The following is a 10,505-nucleotide window of genomic DNA, read 5'->3' as shown; positions in this document are numbered from 1 at the left end:
CCGGAGCATATGAGATTTCTCAAATATCTTCCGAAATTTCTCGTCTTATGAAAGAACAGGGTGATGAACCAAAAAATATTGTTATAGACATTCAAAAACATACTTCAAAATCAACAATTAAAGTTAAAAATAACTACAAGGTTGATTTCACAATTGATAATTCATTTAGAGAGTTATTGGGTTTCTCCTCAAAAAAGATTGAAACTAATGTGACATTTTACAGTGATTATGTCATTCAAATATCCTCAGGAATAAATTCGGTGTTAATTCACTGTGATTTGATTGATGGTGCTTATATTGATGGAAAAAAAACAAATACAATATTTTCATTCAGCACATACTCAACCCCAATTGGTTATAAATTCAATATGGAACCTAAAAATTTGGTTTATCTCCCTGTGTCAGGAAAAACCATACACAGAGTAAATTTTAGGATAACCGACCAAGATAATCGTATGATTTCTTTTAATGGAGAAGTTATATCCATCAGAATTCACCTACGTGAAGTTTTCCAATAAATAAATACGATGGTTATTGTGAGGAAGCACGAGTTGGGAAAATATAAAATAATTACAGGGGATGGGATGTTCCTTTCCCCATACTACAAGGGTGAAGGTATGTATCTTGGTAGAGGATACTATAAACCTAAGAGACAAAGGGGTGTTGGACATCAATTTAGAGGAGATGGGATAATTGATACTCTCATGGGTATTGGTTCAACTATTCTTAAACATAAAGATCTAATTGGTTGAACTGCTTCTGCTGTGGGAAATGTAGCAGGTGCTGTAAAGAGCATAAAAGATGCCCAGAAGGAATCTCATAAATTACAAGCAATAAAAGAAATTAAGAAAGGCAAAACTCAGTTGTCCCCCCAAGAACGACAGAAAATAATTCGAATACTTGGATCAGGGTTTCAAAAGTTTTAACATCTTTTTTTCCTAAATAAATACAAGTATGGAAGCAATTGTTAGTATCTATGATTTGGATGATACTATTATTATCTCAAACTCCACTAAAAAGAAGATTACTTCAAGGTAAATGCAATAACTGGAACAGACTGGAATACGAATGGTACAAAAAGTTTTGAAATAAATAATCAACAAACCTATTTGAATCTCTCTGAAAGTTTCTTGTTGTGTAAATTGAAATTCACTAAAGCTGGGAATAACACAAACGCTACACTTGTAAATGATTTCTTCTGGAAAATGTTTGATAGTGTGCGTTTGTATATTGGAACACAAGAAGTTGAAGCGGTTGATTATGTCTCTGCTGTATCTGAAAGGATGAAATTTACACTCTATACATTCAGTGATAGAATGGGAAAGGGGTCTGTCGAAGGTTTTATTCCTGATATGTCAACGGGAACAAACACAGACCCTGGATATACTCAAAGGAAAGGAATGTATAATGATGATACAAAAGCAGAAAATAGTTTTACTGTGGCAGTTCCTCTTAAAGGTATATTTGGATTTTGTGATCATGATAAAGTTCTGTATGGTCTTAAAATTAGATTTCAACTACAAAGGAATGATAATGAAAATAGATTGCTTTTTGGTGTTGGTAGTGCTTTTGGTGAACAGAATAAATTTGTAATTGAGGAAATGAGTTGGTATATCAGTGAATATACTCTTAATCTTAAAACAGAAGAGATGTTGAATAGAAGACTTAACTTAAAGAAACCACTCAGTGTATCATACCACAAAAGAAGATGTCAACACGTTAAACTCAACCAAACTACTTACACGTGGAATTTGGGTGTTCTGGAAGGAAAGCCACGATATCTGTGAATCATTTTTAAAAAGCCAGATGGTGATACTGCGACTGATAAGAATAATGCATTGAGTGATAATGCGAAGGTGAAACAACTTCGCGTTTCTCTAGATGGAACATTTTATCCACGAGATAGATTGGAAATTAATTGGGAAAAAAATGATTTTGCTGAAGCATACAAGTCTTACCAAAAGGTGTGTGAAAGTAATGGAAATAAAGAACCTATTTTGGATATGACAGAATTTAAAAGTTTGTATACAATCTATGCGTTTGACCTGAGCGCTCAAAAGGAAACTATAAAGTCTAATCGAGTGGATACTTCCCTATACATTGAAAGAGGAGAGAGTGAAGAAGTTGATACATATTGTTTGCTTTTGGAAGAAACAGAATTAGAGATTAATACAGATAATGGTGTGATGATTAGTCTCACATAATTTTTTGTTAAATAAATGAGTGGCAAAGTACCAACTGGGTATATGTTAATCAAATCAATCTTCATAAACTATCATCTTGTGTTCAAAATCAAAAGCCTTGTACGATTAACGTAAATACAATTCAGAGAAAAGGAGCAGTAAGAATTGATGTTTTGCTCACAAGAGAACAGGTTAAAATCTTGAATGACACTGGCTCACTTAAAATTAAAATGACAAAACCAATGTTTAAAAAATATTCAATAAGAGAGACTGGTGGAGGATTTCTCCCATTTCTAATTCCTTTATTTGCTGGTTTAAGTGCGGTTGGAGCATTGACGGGTGGTATTTCAACAGCGGTGAAAACTGCCAACGAAAGGAAGGCTCAACTCCAGGCTCAAAAAGAATTGGAAAGACATAACAAAGAGTTGGAGAAACAAATTAGTGGAAGTGGTGTAATTGTAGATTTTGCTGAAAAACTTGAAGGTCTGCCTGATAAAGCGAGATTGTTAATTGGAGATATGCTTTCTTCTATAGCACAAGCAGGTGTAAAATTAACGAAAAGAGGTAATGGATTATATCTTTCTAATAAATAAATGAGCATTGATGAGTGGTTTAAAGAATTTGGAAAGAATACAACATCAAATTTACAACTTGTCAAATATTGTAAGAAATTAAAAATTCATCATGTGGTTATTTGTATGAGAAATTAATTAACAAATGTGCCGAAACATGCAAAGAATATTATTATGAACTTAGAAGATAATAATGGGAACGGTTCTCATTGGGTTTGTATTTTTAATAGTCAAGACAAATATTATTTTGATAGTTTTGGTCTTCCACCACCTGTTGAAGTCATAAAATTCTTACAGAATGGTGTTTATCAAACATTTCAAGTCCAAGAATTAAATTCCAAGTGTTGTGGTCAATTATGTCTATATGTGTTATTTCAACTCAACAAAAATAAAAAATTTTATGATATTATTTTTGATCTAATATAAATGACTTATGTTGGTAAAGATGGTTCTATCTTTGGTGTATCCCAAGAACTGGATATTGATTTATCAAATTATTACACAAACGCACAGGCTGAACGACATAAATATAATATAACCAAAAATATTAACATGAAAAATGCTTATATATTAAAAAATTATCCAAGCCCGACTGACGCGAATGACTTGGTGAGATTAAGCGATTTATCACAATATATATCCTGAAATAAAACGGCCGTGTATTCCAAAGATACAGAAGTGTTGATATTATCTCCAGGTCATACAGAATTCACAGTTCGAATTAAAATAAATTTTTATAAAGAAGGGCATATCGTTTGTATGAGAATAGAACAATGGGGGTATGATATGAATGATTTCGGGTATAATTGGTCATTTCAAATTAACCTCGAAGACCTGGAACAATTAAATCAGTCTCGTAAGGAAGAATATTATCCACTTGGTATCGAGAATGAGTTTTGTGGGGCCACGATGAGTAAACAACAAATAAAATAATTTAATAAGGGTAAATATAATAATGGTTTTGCCCTTGTTTGTATCATGAAAACAGAAAAAAACAGGATTATATATAATAAGTAAGGAAATACAAAATGATTTAACTATGGGAAGATGGGGAGGTGTTTCGTGCCATAATATTATTCTAACATATATTTCTAATACATAAATGACAGCAAGAAGGCTTCAAGAAAATTATCATTTCTTTGTCCAAGCATACCTTCAAGAAAAGGGTATTCGGTATTTTAATAAATATGTTCTACAACATAAGAATGAGGTATTTTCAATAAAAGATTGGCATTATGCTTATGTTGATAAACCGACAACTTTAGATTTAATTAGAATGTTAAATAATGAAAAAATTATAAAGTTAAGAAAAGGTAAGGCTCTTTTAGAAATTCAAAAGAAATTTTATTGGTTTCCTGTTGTAAAAAAAATTATTTTGGATACAGGAATAACAAGAAATCCTGATGAATATATGTATGATATTCTATGGGGTGTAAGCGATTCAAGGATAATAAGGGATGAGGAAGGAGTTGAAGAAGAGAGGGAAGAGGAGGAAAAGGAGAAGAGAGAGAAGGAGAGGCAGAAGAAAGAGAAGGAAGAGAGGGAGAAGAAAGAGAAGGAGGAGAGGGAGAAGAGGGAAAAGAGAGAGAAGGAGAGGGAGGAGAGGGAGAAGGAGAGGGAGGAAAGAGCGAGACAAAATAAATATTAAAATATGGAAACCAGTGAGATTAAAAAAAGATTGGTGGTATTACAGAAAATAACTCAATCCACCGAGGAGGAAAACAAAGAATTGACAAGTCTATTTGAAATATTTTCTACAAGACTATTGACATCGACAAGATATTCATTTTAATTCAAGTTTTTCATTTTTATTTTTTTTTCTCAAATAAATGGAGGAGAGAGTGAAGGCATTTCTAAGGATTCTTTATGTTTTAAAAATTAAGATTCAAATGTGCATGTTGGAAACTAAAAAGGTTTTTGCATTCTGCAGGAATTTTTCAAATAAATAAATGAGTTATTGTCTCAAATTTAAAAAGAAAACTAATACGAAAAATATTTCATATATTAAAAGTAAAAATAACAGGGTTATACAAAAAGGTATATGTTCGGTGTGTGGTTCAAAAAAAAAATCAATTTATCTCCAAACACAAACGAGGAGGAGATATACAAAAGTTTTTATCAGGAAGTAAATTTACAACTACTGGAATACCAGGGGAATTACATCTTCCAGGGTATTCTTTCTGTGGTCCAGGCACAAACTTGGATAAAAGATTAGATGAGGCAGACAATCCTAAATCATGGAGTAAACCCATCAATAGAGTTGCTGAAGTGTGCATGAGACACGATACTGATTATGGGAATACCACAACGTTGGAAGAAAAGCATGAAGCCGATAGAGAAATGTTGTATAATTTGTCTCTGATACAAAATCCAACCTTGAGAGAAAAAGTTGATCGGTTCATTGTGAAGAAGATGATCAGTGCTAAATTGAAACTTGGACTTGGAAATTCAAAAAACTTATAGGCTCTAATGATGTGATTAAGACTGAAGAGCAATTCGCTGATGAATTACATAAACCAATATTCACAAAGTTTCAGAGAAGGAAAGTTTATTCCAAGGAAGTAGATTATATCTGGTCTGCTGATTTGATTGAAGTCAATAATGATAAGGGGTACAAGTATGCTTTAACCGTTATTGATTTGAGGAGTAGATACGCAGGGGTTGTACCATTAAAAAACAAAACAGGGAATACTCTTATGTTTGCCTTTCAACAGATATTTAATAAAAGTAAGAGAAAACCTAAAAAATTGTGGACTGATGAGGGTAGAGAGTTTTATAACAAGACATTTTTGAATTTTCTAAAAAATAACAGTATTACATTATACAGTACCTTTAATGAAGGGAAGGCAGTTGTTGTTGAACGTTTTAATCGTACCTTAAAAGAGAGATTATATAAAAAAATTCACACAACTCGGTTCACAACAATGGTCATCTTTTATTCAGGATATTGTGGATAAGTATAATGACACGGTTCACACGTCAACAAATTTGAAACCATCAGAAACATTTACAAAATTAAAATATGAAAAAGAGATTAATGTCAGAAAACCTAAGTTCAAAGTTGGTGATATCATAAGAATATATAGGTGGAAATCTCATTTTGAAAAGGGTTATATTAAACGATGGACGAACGAACTTTTTAAAATTGTTGATGTAATAGATACGGTTCCTTGGACTTATAAGATATATGATTTGGAAGGGGAAGAGATTTTAGGTTCATTTTATTCACAGGAATTACAAAAGACAAAGATAAATTGAAATTTTTTGACTCCGCCCCTTTTTGACTCCGCCCACACAAAACCCACCCACATAAACCCCACCCCACACAAGCTCCACACAAACCCCACCCCACACAAACCCCACCACACACAAACCCCCCACAAGCTCCACACAAGCTCCACACACACAAACCCCACACAAGCTCCACCCATATTCATCATATTCACATAATTAGTGATTAGTTCATTAGTTCCCCACACACAACATGTTTATTTAATTAAAAAATTATCCACCCATCCACACAAGCTCCACTCATCCACCCATCCACCCATCCATTTATCCACACAAACCTCATCCACATAAGCCTCATCCACATTCACCCCTCCCACATAAGCCCCACCGAAGCCCCGCCCCACATAAACCCTGCCCACACAAACCCCTCCCACACAAGCTCCACCCACATAAACCCTGCCCACACAAACCCCACCGAAGCCCACCCATATAAACCCCACCGAAGCCCCGCCCACACAAGCCCCACCCACATAAACGCCCTCCCACAAGCCCCGCCCACACACGCCCCGCCCACACAAGCCCCCACCGAAGCCCCGCCCACATAAACCCCACCCACACAAGCCCCGCCCACACACGCCCCGCCCACATAAACCCCACCCACACAAGCCCCACCCCCTCATCCCCCTGTGCGCCCCCACCTTTGACCCACCACCTCCCTCATCCCACCCCCACCCTTCCCCACACAAACACATGGGGAGGGGAGGGGTGGGATGAGGGGGTGATGGGTCGTTGGGGGAGCGCACCTACCCCCCCCCACCCCCCTCCCTCCCTCTCCTTCATGTCTTGATCCTTTTTTTGAAATTCAAAATCAAGTAAAATTAATCAAAATTGAAAATATTAAATATTCATATGCAAGAATGTATAATCTTTCCCAGCAATCTTCTTCAGATGTCTTGTGATTTCGAAACTCAGACACCATATTCTGTTTTGAAACAAAAAGTGGATAATAATTAGGTTTTATAAAGATAATTACATGGTAATATGAGTAAGCCTGGTGTTGGTTCTAAGTTCAAGCCTCGTTGACCACTGAATTAACACACCAGGAGGCCGACTCAGCCTGTCATCCTTCCAAGGCCAATAAAATGAATTCCAGTGTACTGACAAAACCGCGTCCAAACTAATGATGCAACCAACATAAGGCGACATTCCAAAGAGAGAGTGATATTAATAAACAAATAACTAAATAATAATTCAGAAACATTTACCTCCAGAAAATCATGTGTTGTACCAGATTGCTTCAACAGCTTATGTTGTGTGATCGAGCTGAAAAAAAATAAAATAATAGGTCAAGGGTATAGATGGAGAGACAGACAGAGAGAGGTAGGTAGAAAGACAGACAGAGAGAGATACAAAGAGACAGACAGGGAGAGATAGAGAGAGACAAACAGACAGGGAAAGAGACACACACACGCACGCACGCACGCACGCACGCACGCACGCACGCACGCACGCACACACACACACACACACACACACACACACACACACACACACACACACGTGTCTCACCATTGGTTTAATTCATTCGAGATCAGAGGCCGTGATAAGACTTCGTACCAGTCATTATAAATGTTTTTCAATTCTCTTCTAAAATCATTGACCTCTTCAATAAGAGCATTCATTTGATGCACCTCATAGTGATATGTAAACTCCACTTCTTCCAAGGACCTGCCAGGAAAAAATATATATTTTCGCATTATCACGATTTAATTTATAATCAATTTCTTCATCGTTCAAAGAGGAAACCATACACAAACTTACCAACTTTGTAGTGAGCTGTTATCTTCATCGGAAGAGAGTGAGTCCATGTCTCAGTTTTCTTTTACCATTGGTACAAGATGGCAAAAAGATCAGAGGCCGTGATAAGACGTCGTGTCAGTCATTAAAAATGTTTTTCAATTCTCTTCTAAGATGATTGACCTCTTCAATAAGAGCATTAATTTCATGCACCTCGTCGTGATATGTAAACTGCTCTTCTTCCAAGGACCTGCCAAGAAAAAAAAATATATCAGAATTATCACGATTTAATTTATAATCAATTGCTTCATCGTTCAAAGAGGAACCTATACACAGGCTTACCAACTTTGTGTTGAGCTGTTTTGTTCGCGGAAGAAAGATCGCTCATGTCTCAGTTGTAAAAATGAAAATCCCGTCTGGCAGAAACTTTGTCTGGCGAATCACTTATAAGGCAACGATGAGGAGATTGCTTAATCATTGGGTGTGGCCACAGGAAATGACGCTTTGGGCGAGACAGATTGGAAAATAACTGGGAGATATATTCTCAAATTGTATGAATCATTTTTAAAACATACTTAAAATACCCTAAAATGGTTTTCATTAAACTTATGTGTAAAAGCCTGTTCGTGTTCTGAGATAAAATAGAAACACGAGGCCTTGTCTCACAGAATAGTTCCTATTTTTTCACAGCATGACTGTCCAAAAACACTTCCTCATTTTCACAGCACGACCGTGTCAAAAAAACACTTCCTCATTTTCATGGCACGAACTGAAAACATTTGAAACAAAACTTTTTTTTATGGCGTGGTTTATGCACAAAAATGATTTGCAACTCAGGCGGTGGCCAGATGAGATCATTAAGAGAAGTTTATCATTTTGTAATGGCGCAAAAGGGGTATCTTAAAAAATATAAAGATTCAAATGTTTTGTTTTTCAATATTTTAGATGGGGATTATTGTGCAAAGAAAATTAAACTATTGAAGGAATTTGAGAATGAACAAATCTTTATAGGTTCAATGAGTGAGCTAAACAAAATGCATCGGTTATTTGATAAAGAGTGTCCCGAGGCTTAGACGTTTCAGATATTTCTTTCGAATCACCTTTAACAAATCACATTACCACTTTAGTACTTGAACAAATCTTTATCTTATTGCATGGATTATTTGAAAAAAAAGTGTCCCCAGGTTAAAAGGGGAGACAAATAAATATACCTTGGGATAAAAAGGGGGTTTATTTTTAGGGAAAAAAAATATGAATCGCTGAAAATCCCCGATTCATTTACATGGGGAAAAGTGAGCCAGAACCAGTATATTCACCTTACATATATATATATATACATATATATACATATATATATATATATATATATATATACATATATATATACATATATATATACATATATATATATATATATATATATATATATATATATATATATATATATATATATATATATATATATATATAGATATATCTATATATATATATATATATATATATATATATATATATCTATATATATATATATATATATAGATATATCTATATATATATATATATATATATATATATATATATATATATATATATATAGATATATCTATATAGATATATCTATAGATATATCTATATATATATATATATATATATATATATATATATATATATATATATATATATATATATAGATATATCTATATATATATATAGATATATCTATATATAGATATATCTATATATATATATAGATATATCTATATACATATATATAGATATATCTATATATATATATATATATATATATATATATATATATATATATATATATATATATATATATATATATATAGATATATCTCTTTATATATATATATATATATATATATATATATATATATATATATATATATATATATATATATATATATATATATATATATATAGATATATCTATATATATATATATATATATATATATATATATATATATATATCTATATATATATATATATATATATATATATATATATATATATATATATATATATATATATATATATATATATATATATATATAGATATATCTATATATATATAGATATATCTATATATATATATAGATATATCTATATATATATATATATATATATATATATATATATATATATATATATATATATATATATATATATATATATATATATATATATATATAGATATATCTATATATATATATATATATATATATATATATATATATATATATATATATATATATATATATATATATATATATATATATATATATATATATATCTATATATATACATATATATATATATATATATCTATATATATATATATATATATATATATATATATATATCTATATATATATATATCTATATATATATATATATATCTATATATATATATATATATATATATATATATATATATATATATATCTATATATATATATATATATCTATATATATATATATATATATCTATATATATATATATATATATATATCTATATATATATATATATCTATATATATATATCTATATATATATATATATCTATATATATAGATATATATATATATATCTATATATATATAGATATATATATATATATATATACATACCGTATTTTCACGACCAAAAGGCGCACCGTGCCAAAAGGCGCAGTCTAAGTTGTGTGTGCCGTTCC

Source organism: Eptatretus burgeri, chromosome 9 (assembly GCF_056783735.1).
Source record: "Eptatretus burgeri isolate ZD-2024b chromosome 9, Ebu_testis_v1, whole genome shotgun sequence".
NCBI lineage: Eukaryota > Metazoa > Chordata > Myxini > Myxiniformes > Myxinidae > Eptatretus > Eptatretus burgeri.
The sequence above is the reverse complement of the archived record's forward strand: the minus strand, read 5'-3'. Positions refer to the sequence as shown.